Genomic DNA, 20045 nt, shown 5'->3' with positions numbered 1-20045 from the left:
AGCCAGATGTTCGAATCAAACGTAAGTTCGGCTCGAACATTGGGTGTTCGCCTGTTCTCTGAATAGCGAACAATTTGGGGTGTTCGCGGCAAATTCGAAAGCCGTGGAACACTCTTTGGGAGAGTCTATGGGAGAAGTCAAAAGTGCTAATTTTACTCACGGCTCTAATGAATTGTCGGATCTCGGGAATACAGATAAAATTCATCGAAAAAAATGTCATAGGCCCCCCCCCCCAGTCCATTACCAGGCCCTTTGTGTCTGGTATGAATATTAATGGGAACTCCTAACCAAAATTAAAAAAATTAATTGCATGGGGTTCCCCGAAATTCCATACTAGGCCCTTCAGGTCTGGTATGGATATTAAGGGGAACCTTGCACCAAAATAAAAAAATGGCGTGGGGTTACCCCAAAAAATTCATACCAGAGCACACAACCTGGCAGGCTGCAGGAAAAAAGGGGGGCGAGAGAGCGGCCCCCTCCTGAACTGTACCAGGCCACATACCCTCAACATGGGAAGGATGCTTTGGGACTCCAAAGCATCTTGTCCCCATGTTGATGGGGACAAGGGCCTCATCCCCACAACCCTTGACTGGTAGTTGTGGGGGTCTGCGAATGGGGGGCTTATCAGAATCTGGAAGCCCCTTTAACAAAGGGGACCCCAGATCCTGCCCCCTGTGTGAATTGGTACTGGGGTATATTGTACCCCTACCATTTCATAAAAAAGTGTCAAAAATGGTAAAAAAACACAAGAGCGGAGGATACGAAGATTCAAAGGTAAAAAAGCACCTGACTGTCAGCGACTGAGTGAAATGCTACCAAAAAAACTGTTAGTGATCACAGGGATCAGGCCTGATTCTGCGAGTGTTGCAGTTATGTGTGTTGTGTTTTGTAAGACAGTGATTGATCGATACTGCACTTGGGTGGGCTGGGCAGAGGGGCAAAATGCAGGTTCTAGCAGGTATATGGGCTGATCCCACTAATAATGCGTTTTGGGAGCCCTAAATTACTGGGGACGCTAGTATAGATGTGATCAGATCAGATATTGATTTGTTCAGATACTATACCACTAAGGGAGGTTATGCGTGGGTGTTGGCGCTACTGGCACTAACCGGATGCTGCCTGGGGCGATGCAGACCCTATCTGGCGCTAAAACCTAATTGATATCACCTGACGCTATAAAAAGCAAACTAACTAACCAGCAGCACCTGTAACACTTATATGGTGATCACTGGTGAAAGGGTTAACTAGGGGGCAATCAGGGGGTTAAAACCTTTATTATGTAATATATGGGTGTACCTGACACTATATAAAAACCTGGTGGTGAACCTAAATAGCTAACTGGCTAACTAGTGTCACCAGTGACACTTATATGGTGATCACTAGTGAAAGGGTTAACTAGGGGGCAATCAGGGGGTGAAAACCTTTATTGGGTACTAATATAGGGGTACCTTATGCTATAAAAACCTGATGTGAACCTAAATAACTAAAAGGCTACCTAGCGACACCCGTGACACTAATACGGCGATCAGAAAAAAAATTGCTTAGTGATATTGCGACCGGGTGAAAGGGTTACCTGGGGGGCGATCAAGGGGTTAAACTTTTATTAGGGCGGGGTTAGGGGGTACCCTGGACCTAAAGGGACCTAACACTAATATCCCTGACACTTTTTACAGTCACAAAATGACACTTAATGCAGTGATCAGTAACAAAAATGACCACTGCAATCTGTGACACTGTGTCTGTGGGTGCATGGGGGTGATCAGGGGGTGATTTGTGTGCCTATGTGTACTAGTGTCGGTGTAGTGTTGGTGAAACTTACTATTGATGTCTTCTCTCCTCGAGCCCCAGACAAAAAGACCGCCTCGAGGACAGATGACATCACTTCCTCCTGCCTGTGTTTACAATTCGCAGGCAGGGGAAGCATCTGATTCGCCAGGAGCGATCGTGAGGGGGTGGCCACTAATCAATGGCCTCCCCCTCATCATGGATCGCTCCTGAGGCGATACCGACTGCCGCGGGCTCTGGGGAGGCTTGATCGAGCCCCCCACCCGCTGGGAGGCAGGGACGTACCTGTACGCCGATCTGCCTGCCGTGCTATTCTATCGATGTATATAGTTGTGCGGCGGTCGGCAACTGGTTAAGAAATTAAAATATTATTGTTGAATAAACAGCTGTGGAGCTTAAAGCGGAGTTACGCTCATTTGTAAGTTCATTTAAAATCAGCAGCTGCAAAAAGTGTAGCTGCTGACTTTTAATAAACAGACACTGACCCATGGCCGCCCAAAGCCTTGCTTCTCTCCCCTGCCTCTCCATGGTGCCGGCATTGCAAGTGTGGGCTCCACAACCGGGTGCGCACTGCGCATGCGCAAGATGCGCTGCGCAGTCTTAGTGGCCAGGAAATCTTCTGGGACAAGTCACAGTTTCAGAGATGGAGGGGGAGAGGATTAAAAAAGATTACAAGAGACACATAGCAGGAAGAAAGTAAAAATAACCCAAAAACGTTTTTTAGATATAGTAACAGTAAAAAGACACCATAATGCACACTTAAAAGATGAGGAGGGGAGGATGATTACAGATGACACAAAGAAGGCAAATGTACTAAATGCCTTCTTCTCCACAGTTTTTACGCAAGAAAAAGAAGAGCTTACCAACAGTGACTGTAGTGTTAGTGGCACAACACAAGACATACCCACATGGCTAAAAGAGGCCGGAGTCAAAGATAGACTTAGTAAGCTCAACACAAATAAACCATCGGGACCAGGTGGCTTACACCTGCGAGTCCTCAGAGAACTCAGTCAAGTTATAGCCAGACCATTGTTCCTGATCTTTGTGGACATCATAATGTCAGGAGTCAAAAAAGGAAAAACAGAAAAACAGTGCTGACTCAAAATTAAGTGAATGATGCTAGAGGCAGCAGCTTAAGTGGGATAAGCAAAAAACAACAATAAATAGAAAAAAGCTGCGCCAAATATTAAAACTAATAACCAGTTAATTAGCAAGCATAAGAGGATAAATGCACTGGGTATATTCCTGTCAGAGCAAAAAACAACAGTTCATTTCATATGCTGGTCTTCTAAATATGGATTAGACAACACCGCAATGACTCCATAAGCAATCCATCAATGAGTGAAAAGCCCACCACCGAAAACAATGGCCGCTTACCAGAGGGCAAGCCCAGTATGACAGCCGGCTATGACCCAGCCGCGGCCTTTAATCTCCGGAAAGGATAGGACACCAAAATGGATTCACCCAGAGTAGAAATTCCAGGTCTCACGACTTCATCCGTGCTCATAAGATCATTAGGTCTACTGTCCAATCCTGATATCCCCGGCACCGGCGAGAGGAGCTTCCCCCTCTCCTGACACAGCCTGAGGCGGAGAACAGAGCCACACTTCCCCAGCACAGGAGGAAGAGGACAAGGTGGGGACAGATGGAGCGCGGTCAGGGTTGGTACCAGATGATTGGAGAAAAGCCAATGTGGTACCAATATTCAAAAAAGGATGGAGACATATTCCTGGGAATTATAGGCCAGTCAGCCTAACATCAGTAGTGGGTAAATTATTGGAGGGGATGATTTAGGCAATATATCCAAAGTTTTACGGAGGAGAAGAATACCATTAGTGGTAATCAGCATGGGTTTATGAGGGGACATTCCTGCCAGACCAATCTGCTAACATTCTACGAGAAAGTGAGCAGCCATCTAGATATGGGGAGGGCTGTGGATGTGGTGTACTGTATCTGGACTTTGCAAAAACATTTGATACAGTCGCCCCATAAACGCTTAGTTTACAAGCTAGGGTCTGCAGGCTTAGACTATAGGCTTTGTGCTTGGGTAAAAGGTACGGGTCCAAAGGGTAGTGATAAATAACATGTACTCAGACTGGTCTGGAGTACTGAGTGGGGTACCCCAAGGTTCTGTCTTGAGACCAATTCTATTCAAGATCGTCACTTGGAAATTTTGCAGTACAACCTGAATAAAATAAAGTAGTGGGCAGACAAATGGAAAATTAGGTTTAATATGGAGAAATGTAAAGTAATGCACTTGGGGTCAAAATACATAATTGTTAAATATTCACTAGGTGAAGTACAGTTGGGGAAGTCCAGCTGGGGAAGTCAAGGATGGAGAAGGATCTAGAGGTACTAGTAGATGACAGGTTGTGCAACAGCATGCAGTGCCAAGCTGCAGCTGCCAAAGCAGGCAGAATTTTAGCTTCCATAAAAAAGGGATATACTCCAGGGACAAAACCATAATTCTGCCACTTTATAAACAACTCTGGTGAGACCTCACCTGGAGTTTTCAGTCCAGTTCTGGTCACCAGTCCTCCAAAGGGATATGCTGGAGCTGGAGAGAGTCCACAGAAGGGCAACAAAACTAATAAGGGTACGGCTGCAAACACTAAATTTATTCTCGCTGGAGAAAAGATGCTTAAGAGGAGATATGTTAGTGATCTACAAATATCTCAATGGGGATCCCAGCACAGGAAACAAATGATTCAGTCATAAGAAGTGTAAAAGGACACAAGGCCACACAATGTGACTGGAGACAGGGCAATCCTGGGCTGGTGTGTGGGGTGCAGCGCACTAAGGTGTCATAGAGGTGGGGCGCCAAAGCTACAGAGTGCTCCCCTCCTCCTCTCCTTGTCTGTGTCCAGAGGCAGATCACATATAGCAGGTGCTGCAGATCCTCATCCCGCTTGCTCTCTCCACCGGCAACTGACAGGAGCATATCAGAGGAGGAGAGACTATGCCGCCATCGCTGTTATCAACGGGAAGAGGGTGCTCTGTGTTTCCTGCCCATCCCTCCTCCCTCCTCCTGTCAGAAGAGAAGAGCGAAAAAGTCGGAGATCAGAGTATCTTAAAGCTGCTACATGGTGGTGTACTCAATGTCAAGTATGGCCGTCGTTCCCGTGTCGAAATTTTAATTTTTTACATCGTTTGCGTAAGTCGTTCGCGAATAGGGATTTGCGTAGAATGACGTCACCATCAGAAGCATTGGCTTGTTCCGGTTTAATTTCGAGCATGCGCACTGGGATACCCCCACGGACGGCGCATGCGCCGTTCCAAAAAAACGTTGTTTACATCGGGTCATGACGTATTTACATAAAACACGCCCCCATCACATCGTTTTGAATTGCGCACCCTTACGCCGCCAAAGATACACTACGCTGCCGTAACTTACGGCGCGCATTCTTTGAGGATTTGAAAAAAAAAAATAATAAGTTACAGCGGCGTAGTGTATCTTAGCTATGCTACGCCCGGCGGGAAGATGCGCCATGCTACGTGGATCTGCCCCTTGATATTTAGGTATTAGTATGATGACTTTAAGTTATGTTCCACAGCAACACCCAAGTTCTCCAGAGAGTGCAATTTATTTGACTTCCAATACAGAACAAAGTCCAAAGTCCACAGATGATACAAATCCAACAGAGTACATATAATTCAAAGTCCCATTTGACTAGATCAATTCTAGACCTGTGCCTTCATATTCATAGAGAATATTCTCAGAGAGTCTCCTAGATCAATTCTAGACCTGTGCCTTCATATTCATAGAGAATATTCTGAGAATGACTAGACTGACCTCCAGAATTATATTGCCTATCCACTGAATGGCTGAGCAATTTGATTGGCCATCTTTGATCTACATGTGTCTCCCAGAGTGACAGACAATGACCCTAGCCAGGGACGGCTTCAGTCATCACATGCCCTAATTTGCATTCTTGCATAACATCAACAAGTCTTCTTTGATATGTGCAATTAGATTACAGATACCAAAGGTGGCCTGAGCACATTCGAGTCACTATCTGTCCCCTTTGATATGTGTAGTAAATCTTGTTTGGCCACTAACCCCTTTGGTCAACATACACCCTTTGATGTGTAATCTTGAATGCCTGTATGTAACACATATATATTGTGCCATACATATAACACAATATATAAAATACCTACACACACACATATATATATATATATATATATATATATATATATATATATATATATATATATATATATATATTAATATTACCACAAATACCACCAAAGGAATCTATTTGTGGGGAAAAAAACACAAATTTTATTTGGGTACAGCATCGCACGACTGCGCAATTGTCATCTAAAGTAACACAGTACGTATTGCAAAAAATGGCCATCGTCATTAGGGGATAAAACCTTCTGGGCTGAAGTGGTAAAAAAAAGTGAATGTTAATACACTTAAAAAAAGTGTCCCTCAGTCTGTTCCCTAAATGCACATTGCAAGCTATTTTGAACCATATAAGTTGCCTATAGAGTCCTATTTATAAACCTGTTTCAAAGAGACAACTACTACTATGGTAAAAAGTTTTTTATTTTTTTAATTATTTTTAGGTATGATGTGTGAATGTGAACAAAAAATAGTCATATGGGGTTGAATTCACTGTTTGCAAGATAATGCGCCCTTGGCTGAATGAATGAGGTGAATCTCTGTTGACTTCCATCTACCAGTTATGTGCAAGCAAAAACATTTTTTCTTCCTTGCATGTACAGTACATGGGTATTATATAAATATGTAAAAAAAATGCGCAAAACTAAAGAACAAAAGAAAGTAGGCTGCCAACACAACAAAAGGACGGTTGTAGAAAATATAAAATTAAAGTGTGGCGCCAGTGAAGACCCACCCGTTGAAAGGAGGGAAGTGGATTACAAAGCATAAACCGCTCTGCTAGAAGCAGAAGGTCTAGGTTAGTGAACCACAACTGAAAAAAAGGTTTCTCAGTTGTGTATATATACAAATAATATGTCAATAGGTCAGTGAACCACAATAAAAAACTCAAAAAAAGGGGTGACTATAGTATATATCTGTCAGAACACCCAGTTCGTATTCTATAGTGGAAAAAAACATACAGAGAGTGCTATGTAAGCATACAAATATTATGCTAAGTGCATCTGTGACAAACATGTGACAAACTCAAAATAAAACACATGTGAAAAACAACTATTGAAAGTTAGAAACACCAATCTTGAATATAATGAGTGTTTAGTCCATATATTTGTGGTTTATAGAAAGAATGTCCATAGCACCCTTACTCAAGCAATTCCTTTATACGTGGTGTCACCCACAATTAATCAATTGATCTGTGTAAATGAAGGGGAAAGTAAGTCCATATAATCAATATGTGGATACGTTCCTCCTATTGGGCATCAATACAATTTCAGGAATGCGATCCTCCCTTGGTTACAACAGCATAGTAAGTGTGAATAAGGTACCCTTACCAGACAAGGTGGACCCTCTACTCACCATACGGTGGGAGGGTCTGACAGGCTTATGTGGGCTTATGTGGGCCGATTGCCCCCCTGGATTTCCGTCTGGAAATTCCTCCTAGATAGGGCCAGCTTCGGATAACTCCAGGCTTGACCTCCAGGTCAGAAACCACGATCGAATAGGCGAGCAAAGCACCTCAAAAGCCACGTAGTAGTACCAGTTCAAAGGTGTAACCATCAGGGAAAAAGAGAAAAGTACTTCTCATGGTGTAGATGGTAAAAAATGTATTTGATAAAATTGTAAATCCAAATACCACACTAGTGATAGGCACAAATCACATAAAATTGGTAAAATCAAAAGTAAAAATAAGCCACACGTGAAAACAACAGCAAAACTTCCACACCTTGGGGTAAATGGAAATATCCAGCAAAATTGTGCAGTGGAGAAGCGATGAGGCTTATAGTACCCGACCGGTTTCATCTTCAACAGACTTCAACTGGGGTGTCCTGCTTTGTAATCCACTTCCCTCCTTTCAACGAGTGGGTCTTCACTGGCGCCACACTTTAATTTTACATGGGTATTATATGCAGAGTACATTTTTACCACATTCTCTAAGCTAATAGAAAATTCTCTTGCACAATCCAAATGCCTTTAGAAAACCAATATCAAAATATGTTGTTACAATATATACAATATATATATATCTATCTCTATATATATATATATATATATATATATATATATATATATATATATATATATATATATATATATATATATATATATATTAACCTCTTAAAGTACTCACCTGAAAGAAACCTAGAGCTATCTTCTTTGGAAAATACTAGGTTTTCAATACTCAGTAGTCAAAGTCTTAGAACAATTATGCAACAAATGAATGTCAGAGAAAAGTCAAAATTGCTCTGATTCAGTAACTCAGAAATTATATACACCATTGCGTTTCAATGACAATCATGGAACTAACATTTTCAAAAGGGAAGTTAGAAATAGCAGCCAAAGATTTTCTCTAATAACCAATTTTCTTTGAAACAAAGACTGATTAATCTACCTCAGTTACCAGTTGCAGAAGGAAGTACCATTTTAACAAAATACAGATTTAAATGGCATATGCATAAATAACAAATATAGCTACCTTATTGTAGCCTACATTGGGCCAGATTCACAAAGAGATACAACGGCGTATCTCCAGATACGCCGTCGTATCTCTGAGATCCGACGGTCGGATCTATGCGACTGATTCATAAGAATCAGTTACGCATAGATCACCCTTAGATCCAACTGGTGTAAGTGACTTACACCGTCGGATCTAATGCCCCGTACACACCATCACTTTATGTGATGAAAAAAAACAGACATTTTCTGTGAAGTAAAAAATGACCTTTTTGAAACTTCAATTTTCAAAGACGAAGTTGCCTACACACCATCGTTTTTCTCACAATGTTCTAGCAAAGCGAGGTTACGTTCCACCACGTTTTTCCATTGAAGCTTGCTTCATAAGTAGCTTCTGGGCATGCGCGGGTGTAAAAAGGTCTTTTTAAACAACGTTTTTTGCTACACACGGTCAATTTCTGTGAAGTAAAAAACGACGTTTTGAAAAACGACACATAAAATTGAAACATGCTTCAATTTTTTTTGGTCGTTTTTTACAAGACATAAAACAACGTTTTCCCCCACACACGGTCAATTAAAGTGACGTTTTTAAAAACGTAGTTTTTTTTCATCACATAAAGTGATGGTGTGTACGGGGCATTAGGCTGCAATATCCCGCCGGCCGCTAGGTGTCGCTTCGGTTTTTTACGCAAGGAATATGCAAATTCCGATTTCCGCCGATTCAGAAATGAACGCCCGCCCGTCACTTTTTTTTTTACGTTGTTTGCGTTCGGCTTTTTCCGGCGGATAGTTACCCCTGCTATATGAGGGGTAGCTAATGTTAAGTATGGCCGTCGTTCCCGTGCCGAGTTTCAAATTCTTACGTCGTTTGCGTAAGTTGGTCGGGAATACGGATGGCCGGAATTTACGTTGCCGCCGAAAACAATGACGTCCTAGCGACGTCATTTGGAGCATGCGCACTGGGAAATATCGCCGGCGGCGCATGCGCAGTTAAATCAGTGCGGGAACATGCCTGATTTAAATTGTACACTCCCCTTAGCCGCGGAATTTGAATTCCGCCGAGGGAGTTACGATCCGCCGGCGCAAGTTTGGAGGTAAGTGCTTTGTGAATACTGCACTAGCCTCGCAAAAGTGCGCCGGCGGATCGTAAATCACATAGATTACGCGGATCTAAAGATCCGCTAATCTATGTGAATCTAGCCCAGTCTCTTTAATTCCATAGGATAAGATTTGTAAAATTTAACAAATATTGAAAATGTGCAAGTACCTTATTATAGGCTTTCCAAATTAAAGTTGCACAAGATCTTTTAATGGTTTACGTAGACTCTGTGTCTGGAAATTTATTTCCCATATGTTTTTTCGCCTTAATGCATCCTATGCTGTCAAGCAAATCCAAAGACGTGGGCGGGGCCGAGTCAGCATTCTGTGTCTATGGACACAAATGATGGACTCGGGAGCGCGCTCAAAAGGTAACCCCCGAAAGAGCCACTGGGGGACCCCAGAAGTTGAGGTTCAGGGGCAAAACTGTGCAAAACGAACTGCACAGTTGAGGTAAGTATGATATGTTATTTAAAAAAACAAAAAAAACAAAGGTATACAATCACGTTATCACTTTAAGACCAGGCCTATTTTTCAAACTTGTTGTTTACAAGTTAAAATCATTTTTTTTTGCTAGAAAATTACTTAGAACCCCCAAATACTATGGGCCAGATTCTCAAAGGCGTTACGACGGCGCAACACCATTAGCGCCGTCGTAACTCCTCATCTGGCCGCGGGTATCTATGCGACTGATTCTTAGAATCAGTTGCGCATAGATAACCATTAGATCTGACATGCGTAAGGCTGTTACGCTGTCAGATCTTAAAAGTAATTTTTTTCCCGCCGCTAGGTGTCGCATCGTCGTTTTCCCCGTCGTCTATGCAAATGAGGTAAGTACACGAGATTCCCGAACCTACGCGCGTCCGACGCTGAGAATTTATGTTGTTTCCGTAGCGTACGCGACGCGTAAGGTTGCCCCTGCTATTAGCAGGTGCAACCAATGTTAACTATGGCCGTCGTTCCCGCGTCAAATTTTTAAAAAAATAAGTTGTTTGCGTAAGACGTCCGTGAATGGCGCTGGACGCCATTTACGTAAACGTCTAAGCAAATGACGTCGGGCCGACGTCATTTAGCGCAATGCACGTCGGGTAATTTACCCGACGGAGCATGCACAGTACGCTCGGCGCGGGAGCGCGCCTAATTTAAATGGTGCCCGCCTCATTTGAATTGGGCGGGCTTGCGCCGAGCGAATTAACGATACACCGCCGCAAGTTTACAGGTAAGTGTTCTGAGAATCAGGATGTAAACCTGTAAACCTGCGGCGGTGTAGCGTACAGCACATACATTACGCTGCCCAGGAGCAACGTTAATGTATGAGAATCTGGCCCTATATATATTTTTTTTTAACACCTTAGAGAGGCGGTTGTTGCAATACTGTCTGTCACACCGTATTTGCGCAGCTGTCTTACAAGCACACCTTTTTGGGAAAAAATACACTTTTTTTTCTTATTTATTTTTTACTTTGAATGGTGTCACTTTTATTCCTATTACAAGGAATGTAAACATCCCTTGTAATAGAAAACATCATGACAGGACATCTTGAATATGAGATCTTGGGTCAAAAAGACCTCAGGTCTCATATATACATCTAAAGGCAATAAAAAAAATGTGTTTGAAAAAAAAAATGTCCCTTTAAGAGCTATAGGCGCAAGTGATGTTTTGATGTTGCTGCCACCCTGCAATGGAATGGAGCCAGGCACCGGAGTGCGGCAGGCCCTCTCCCGCCACCGATAAAAGTGATCTTCCGATTAATCCACCACAGAGACCATTTTTATCTGAAAGTGGACCGCCCGCTCAAGAAATTGGATACCAGGGTAAGGGCATCTAGCTGCCGCCATAACAACTATATTCCACTTCATAGTGCCACCATATAATGATGCAGGTGGTCCGCAAGTGGTTAAAGTAAAGTAAAGGCTAATAAAAAAATATGTTATACTTACCTACTCTATGCAGTGGTTTTGAACAGAGCAGCCCAGATCCTCCTCTTCTTGAGTCCCTCTTGCTGCTCCTGCACCCTCCCACTTAACAAATGCCCCCACAGTCAGCAGCTTCCTATGTGAGCACAGGAGCCGAGTTACAGCTCCGTTTGTCCATTCAGACACGGTGCCCTGATCCGGCCTCATCCCCTCTCTCCCCCGATTGGCTAACTGACTTTGATTGACAACTGCAGTGTCAGGTCACCTGACAAATGCACCCCAATGGAGACAGGGGTGCACCGCAAAGTAGTGAACCCAATAGCAGACTGCTGCAGATGGACAGGAAACGTGAACCCAAGATTCCCCAGGGCGTGGAGTCTAAGGTCCAGCAGGTGTTCACCAGAGCCTCTAGTGGTGAGGATGGCCTTGGCTGCAACTGAACCCAGGTCATAGCCCCTGGGGTCCCCCAGGTCACGCTCCGTACGGAGAGAGGGGAAGCAGCCACTGAGAACACAAGGGATTGTGATGGGTAAGCCGAGGTCCGGGCAACAGGCAGACAAGGGTAACCAAAGGACAGGCCAAAGGTCAGGGTCACAGGCATCACTGATGTATCTCAGCCAATTAGAAGGTGTGTCCCGGATGGATCAGAAATTTGTGGACATTGCTGGAGAGAGATGGGGCTCAGTTAATTATATAGGGAGTGCTGAGGAGACTGCTACACACAAAATGTTTTTTTTTTTTATCTTAATGCATTCTGCCTTTACAACTCCTTTAAAGAAAAAAACAGATACATGGTAACAGTCTGCAGTCAGTGTAGGGCACTACTCCCAGCTGTGGCTATATATGATGCTGTATATGGAGGTATTCTGTTTATTTCATTGCTTTATTAGTTGAACTAGATGGACCTCTGTGTTTTTCCAATCTGACTAATTATGTAACTATGAAACTCAATAAATAGTCTGTCATGGTTTTGGGTAAAGCGGTTGTAAAGGCATAAGACTTTTTACCTTTGTGCATTCCATGCACAAAGGTAAAAAACCTTCTGTGTGCAGCAGTCCCCCAGCCCCTGTAATACTTATCTGAGCCCCCTTTCGATCCAGCGATGTCCATGAGAGCCCTGCCTCTCCGGGGACTCAAACTCCTAATTGGCTTTTGGCAGCAGTGGGAGCCATTGACTCTCACTGCTGTCAATCACAGCCAGTGAGCCAATCAGGAGACCATGGGGGCAGGGCCAAGCCACGGCTCCATGTGTGAATAGACACACAGAGCAGTGGCTCAGTAGCAGGGAGGAGCCAGGAGAGCCAGCGTGGGACCCAAGAAGAGGAGGATCCCAGCCACTCTGTGTAAAACCACTGCACAGTAAGTATAACATGTTTGTTATTTTAATGAAAAAAAAAAATCTTTACAATCACATTAAGTTGTTTGTAAATAGGCTGCAAGTTCTAGGCTTCAGTCCCACCTTAGAGACACTATGAATTGGTCTCTACATTTTTTTTTCTACACATTCAAATCTGATCATGTGTACTTTATATACTAAGCAATTACTGAAACTACTGTCACAGTGTCACAGTATACTACAGAGGATCTTTACGAAAGTTATCTTAAAAATTACTGCCATACCAGATTGGAATACTAATCTACACTGGGGACCAGAGCTCCAGTACTCTTATTTCCTCATTCAGTCAATGTGAGTGAGAGCTGGTCACTGAGAGGCTAGGGATCACTCTTAAATATGGATTGTATATGGATCTAAAAATCTATTTTCAAGATATATATTTTTTAGTAACATACAACACGTTTTATGCGGTTTCCCTGTTTTTTTCCCTGTATGATTATGTTAGTACAGAAATACCTTTGACTATTAGATCAATTTAAATATTTAACAAATGTCGTTTTTTTTCCCAAGGGTTCTATTGTTCCAACATTTTATGCTTTCTGAAAATCACATGAAACTTTACTGGAGAGGTGCTACAAATGTACGATTGTGTAGGAGAGCAGTATAAACAAAGGTTGAAAAAGAACACATTGGATGGATAGCATCCAGAAAAGTATACTGTAGGCAGCAGTGACATCAGGCAGAACATAAACCTGGCAAAGGCCAAAAGAAAAGTGATGATGGAAGCAAAGTTCTGTGTTTGAAGCTCATGAAAGCAGTCATGGCAGTGATAAAGGTAAAGCTTTTCTGCAAAATTATATGTTTTCTTGCTATTTTATGTCTTTAGTTTTACAACAGCCAGTCTATGTTGTAATAATCTCTAGCATTAATTTAAAAAGTTAGTATGTAGGGAGCCATATCAATGAATGCAAAACTTTTACTGCAGTGATGCACAGATTTCTTCTCAGTTTCATATCAATTGTGAATGAGTCACCTATAGCAATTAACTAAGTGCTTGATTTATTTTACAAATCTATACAAAAAAATGACAGCTAGATCTTGGTTAGTAAAACAACAACCATTTTCTTCCCCCAGTTTTAATAAATGACAACCAATTAACTTTTTCAAATGGTCAAACCTCCACCCTCATTTCATCAAAAATATATTACACTATTATATGTATAGAAAAAAAATGGTTATCTCAATATTTTACTCTAATCTGCTCTACAAGGTCACTCAGTTAATGAACAGCAACGCTGAGCCATGAAAATGGATTTTAATGAAGTGTAACCTAGGGTAATAAAGCTATGAGAACCCTTTAATACCAAACAAGCTTTCTAATAAGATTTGTAATTATGGTCTGCAATGTCTATGCAGAGAGCCCATTACAGAAATGTTCAGCACCATGGATAGAGACACATTTAGCTTGCAGGAGTTGCCTGCCTCCCTTAATTCATCCAACAAACTGTTTATTGATAGAAGGCTTAAGCAGTAATAAAGAGCATTTATCTGAGTCACTACAGTGTGCATTATGCATAACAAGTGCATCCAAGAACAGATGTCAAACAGATAACAAATTTCTAGTTTTTATGAAACTTATTAGGTAAAAAGTTTAATTAAATGTCTTTAAAGAATAGGCAAGGAAGTCAGTACTGTACTAGGATTAAAGTAAGCAAATTGTCTTACAGAAATATGTTTCAGGAACACTGAAGCCCTGATCAGGTATTTTATTGAGCATCACATGAAAAATACTGGAAGAACTGAAGATGCTGTCCAGAGCTAATGAATTGGTTTATTTATTTTTTATTTTTTATCCATAAAGAGTTTATTGAGGGGAAAAAAATATTTTCACAGATAACACAGAAATATCAACAAAAACAATAGGAAAACAAAAGAGACCATGGAGCTCCGGCTCCACTCGAGATACAGTTACATGTGATGTACTCCTGGTAAGGCCCAAACAGTAATATCAGTATACATTATAAACAGCATCACTTCCTAAAACCTCTATAAGCGAGATGTATCTCGAACTATTGGTGAAGGATTGTGCCATTCTGGGCGTACTCGGAAGCTTCCCGGGTCCTTCAATAGGAAATGGCTAATCAGGACCTCTGTCAGATTAACTCAATTCCTATTTCTATTTCTAAGATCTGCATATTCTGGAGAGGATGGGTGAAGGGGTCAACTAAGGGCAAACCCATCCCCCATAATCTCCCATCATCGGAGTCACATGCGAAAGAGAGGGAAAAGGGAGAGAGATGAAGGGCCAGAGGGGGATAGAGCGAAAAGAAAAAAAAAGGAGGGGGAGGAGGGGGGCATGGAATGAAGCATCTCCTCCCAAATGTAGGCGTCAAAAGAGGGGGTGGGGAAACCAACTACCCTCTCCGTCTATTTCGTTTTGGAGGAAAAACAAACTCACGATATCACATACCAGTTACCATTCAGGCAGATCATCCTTGCAGGTTCTCAATCAACCCGCATTTTGTATAAGAGTTTGGTATTCTGCCGTGTTCCATAATTTAAACCAGGCTTCCCAGATACAAGAGAAGATGGAAATTCTATCTTGTGCAGTGCATATTAACTCCTCTATCGCTGCAATATGGTTGATGCGTGTCTCCTTTATTTTTTTAATCTACAAGTGTATTTTTATTTTCATGCTGTTTTGGTTTTTGACAAATTAATAACAACAATAGACTGGGTGCAAATTTTTGAACCATGGCTCGTAAATATTTCCAGGGAATATTATTTAGACCAAAAAAATTTGAAGGCCCCCAGAAAAAGGGCCACAAAAGATGTGATGACAGACCAAAATAAAGGTGAAGCCAGAGAACTCAATTGGATTTTACTTGTGGCTAGTTGGTCCTAAGTTATTTTAGTTGTTCAAGAAAACATAACATTATCACCTGTAGGATCAGGAAACATTAATAACAAAGAAAAAAACACTGGGCCGGATTCAGGTAGAATTGCCCATTATTTACGGAGGCGCAGGGCAATGTTTTTGCCCTGCGCCCCCGCAAATTTGCTCCGCTGCCCTTGATTCACGGAGCAGAAGCTCCGTGAATTGCGTGGGCATGCCGGCAAAATGCCCGGCGCTAGAGCACGCAATTTAAATGATCCCGTAGGGGGTGGGAATCATTTAAATTAGGCGCGTTCCCGCGCGCCGAACGTAGCGCGCATGCTCCGTCGGGAAACTTTCCCGACGTGCATTGCGTCAAATGACGTCGCAAGGACGTCATTTGCTTCAAAGTGAACGTGAATGGCGTCCAGCGCCATTCACGATTCACTTACGCAAAGTACGTAAAATTCAAATTTCGCAACGTGGGAACGACGGGTATACGTAACATGGGCTGCCCCTGCTAATAGCAGGGGCAGCCTTGCGCGAAAACCGCCGTACGTAAACAACGTAAATTGCGTACGCAGGGCTCGCGCAACGTTGTGAATCGGTGTTAGTATGCAATTTGCATACTATATATATATATATATCTTGAAACAGGACAAAATATTGGGACCTGCATTACCAGCAAAACCCCAATTTGTATACAAGAAAGCTCCCACTCTTAGGGATCGATTAGCACCTAGTGTGCTCGATCCCCCGGTCATTTCAGATAATAGAATGTTCAAATTCCTGGGAGGTTTCTATGCGTGTGGACGTTGTGTTCCATGCAAACATTCCAAAGTGAACATTAAAAAGAGGAAAAAATTTGTGGCATCTGCCACTGATAAAGAATATGATATTAAACAGCTCATCACTTGTGACACCGTAGGTGTTGTCTATATGTTGGAATGTGATTGCGGCCTGCAATACATAGGTAGAACCTCCAGACCCCTACATGTACGTTTAGCCGAACATGTTAATAACATCAAACAAGGGAAAACCACACACAATGTATCCCGCCATTTTAGGGATTTCCATCATAGAAATCCAAAAGGATTGCGTTTTTGGGGAATTGAAAAGGTTAATCGTCATTGGAGGGGGGGTAATTTTATCCGACAATTGAGCAAGAAAGAATCTTATTGGATTCATGAGACCCATGTTCTTTGTCCTGACGGGTTAAATGTGGACTTTGTTAATTGTTTTATATCCGATCGTTGACATGCGTTTTCAGATGTATATATTTTTTAAAAAAAACTATTTTTATAACATTGTCCATAATTAATATTTGTATTTACATTGTTTTAATGTGGAATTTGATGTCAATTGTTTTTATCCGATCATTGACATGCGTTTTCAGATACATATATTTTTTAAACAAAATATTTTTATAATATTGTCTATAATTAATATTTGTATTTACATTGTTTTAATGTCATGTTTTTGCTTGTCCGATGGTTGCAGCGGCTGACCTCATGTGTTGTACTGGTCTGCATGATTATGCAGCCCTGTTTTTTCTATCTTCCATTTTGTCTAAATGGGACTTTTGTATATTTATATATTTTTATATTTTTTCTTTGTCGTTGCTAAACATATGTATCCCGGGGCTTTTAAGTAATATTCACTCTCCCCTTGCATATTTCTGCTGACAGATTTGAATAGGTATGATCGCCGCAGTAAGTGATTTGCTTTCTGTTTTTTTGCATGGCTTTTTGTCCTGCATGCTGATCCGTAGCCAGTGAGCTTTTTGTCCCACACACTGCCCTGTAGCTAGAGACCTTTTTGGTCCATATGCTGCATTGTAGCCACTTACTCTCTATAGCAACATACATGTATATAACTGGGTACACGTTTCCTCTCCCCTACATCCGCTGAAGAAGTCCCGCCCTTGGGACGCAACGTTCGGTAGGGAAGTACGTGACGTCACCCGCTGCCATCTATCGGACCATGCTGTGCGTTTTTGTTTGCATTTGATTCCTAGCACTGGATATAGTGCTTTTTATGTAAGTGTATTTTCACTATTAAATGTTATATTGGTTATTGCGGAGAAACACTATGTTTTGTTTTTCTTACATCGGATTTCATGGCTGCTATCCATGCTGATATTACTTGAGATCTGCCATCCATGCTGATATCACCTGAGATGTATTCCTTTCCTGCTTGGATTATGCTGTTACATGCCTGGGATTGACCCTTATGGGAAAGCGATTTTTTATTATCAGTGAGGTGAGCGGCCATTGTTACTATTGGTGGAGGTCTCCTGCTAACCCACGCTATATCACCTGCATGCCTCATATTGTCAGTCACTTATAAGAGAATCACCTGGATGATCTTTATTTGGACTTTCCCTCTAGCGCTGCACTATCTACTTTACATTGACTCTTAAGGAATTTATAAATTGAATCCTAGTGCATAGCTGCTGATTGTGTTTTACCTGTATATTGCGCTGATTTTTTTACTATTTTCATTAATTTGCATACTATACACTGAGCACAACGTGAACGCCACCTAGCGTCCACCGCAAGAATGCAGCCTAAGATATGCGGGCATAAGAGCCTTATGCCGCGCAGATCTTAGGCTGCAGTCGGCGTAACGAGGTTCCTGAATCAGGAGCACTCGTTACGCCGGGGCAAGTAAGCAATTGCGCTGTGTAACCTATGGTTACACAGGCTCAATTGCTTCTTGAATCCGGCCCACTATTGAAAACAACATTATGGAAGAAAGAGAAAGTGAGGAGTGGACCACTAGGAGTAAAATATAGAAATATAGATTTGTTTACCACCACAAACTAGCATAATCAATGTCTGAGTATTTTAATGAACTATCAGCAATTAACTTATACAAAAAACTTTCAATAAAGTACATATTTCACAGATAACACTAGCAACTATTGGTACTGTTAATGGCTACTAAGAGTCTGATAATGATTATAATGAAAAGGAACAGTTAGGCAAATCAGCTATGGCCTTTTGTTAAAGACACCTGTAACCAAGCCCCCCCCCCCCTAAAGGGGTTGTAAAGGTTTGTTTTTTTATTTTCTAAATATGTTCCTTTAAGCTAGTGCATTATTGGTTCACTTACCTTTCCCTTCTAAATGCTTTTTTTCTTTGTCTGAATTTCTCACTTCCTGTAAGCTCGCCCCCATCATCTGGCTGGGGGTTAGTCAGCCAGAACAGCTTACTGAGGGGGAACAGGGAGTGAGAAATTCAGACAAAGAAAACAAAGAAAAAAAAAACATTTTAACCACTTGACCACTAGGCACGTAAACCCCCTTGATAACCAGACCAATTTTCAGCTTTCGGTGCTCTCACAATTTGAATGACAATTACTCAGTCATACAACACTGTACCCAAATGAAATTTTCGTCCTTTTTTTCACACAAATAGAGCTTTCTTTTGGTGGTATTTAATCACCGTTGGGTTTTTTATTTTTTGCGCTATAAAAGAAAAAAGACTGAAAATTCTGTAAAAAAAATATTTTTTCTTTGTTTCTGTTATAAAATTTGGCAAATTTAGTATTTTTTCTTCATTCTTTTGCATAAATGTGAAAGATGAAGTTACGCCGAGTAAATAGATACCCAACATGTCACCCTTCAAAATTGCACACGCTTGTGGAATGGCGCCAAACTTCGCTACTTAAAAATCCCCATAGACGACGTTGCAGGGTATTGTGGGGTATTGCGGGGTATTGCGGGGCATTGCGGAGTATTGCGGGGCATTGCGGAGTATTGCGGGGCATTGCGGAGTATTGCGGGGCATTGCGGAGTATTGCGGGGCATTGCGGAGTATTGCGGGGCATTGCGGAGTATTTTGGGGCATTGCGGAGTATTTTGGGGTATTGCAGAGTATTTTGGGGTATTGCAGAGTGTGGGGGCATTGCAGAGTATGGGGGCACTGCAGGGTATGGGGGTAATATTGCAGAGTATTGCACAGGGAGGGAGGGATGGATCTGTGACTGCATGTGTCACAGATCCAGCCCGCAGCAGCAGCAGCAGCTGCTGCTGCTCCCGCTCTCTCCCCTCTCCTCTCTCACACTGTACCGTTCGGTACAGAGAGGAGAGGGAGAAACCGGCGTCATCACATGACGCCGGTTTGTTTACTAGTGATCGCTCCGTCATTGGACGGAGCGATCACGTGGTAAACCACCGCTATCAGCGGCGATTTACCGTGATCCGTGATCAGCCGGGTCCGGAGGACCCGGCGGTCACGGAGACTCCCGTGTGCGCGCCCCACAGGGCGCGCGGGAGCGCGATTCTAGGAGGACGTACATTGACGCCCTCCTAGAATTAAGCAACCGCCTTGTAGACGTATTTTGTCTATAGGGCGGTTGCTAACTGGTTAAAGGGAAATCGATGGAAAAGGTTAGTGAACCAACAATGCGCTAGCTTAAAGAAACCTTTTTAGAAAACATTATTTT

The sequence above is a fragment of the Rana temporaria genome, chromosome 2 (assembly GCF_905171775.1).
Source record: "Rana temporaria chromosome 2, aRanTem1.1, whole genome shotgun sequence".
Classification (NCBI taxonomy): domain Eukaryota; kingdom Metazoa; phylum Chordata; class Amphibia; order Anura; family Ranidae; genus Rana; species Rana temporaria.
Note: the sequence above shows the minus strand (reverse complement) of the source record.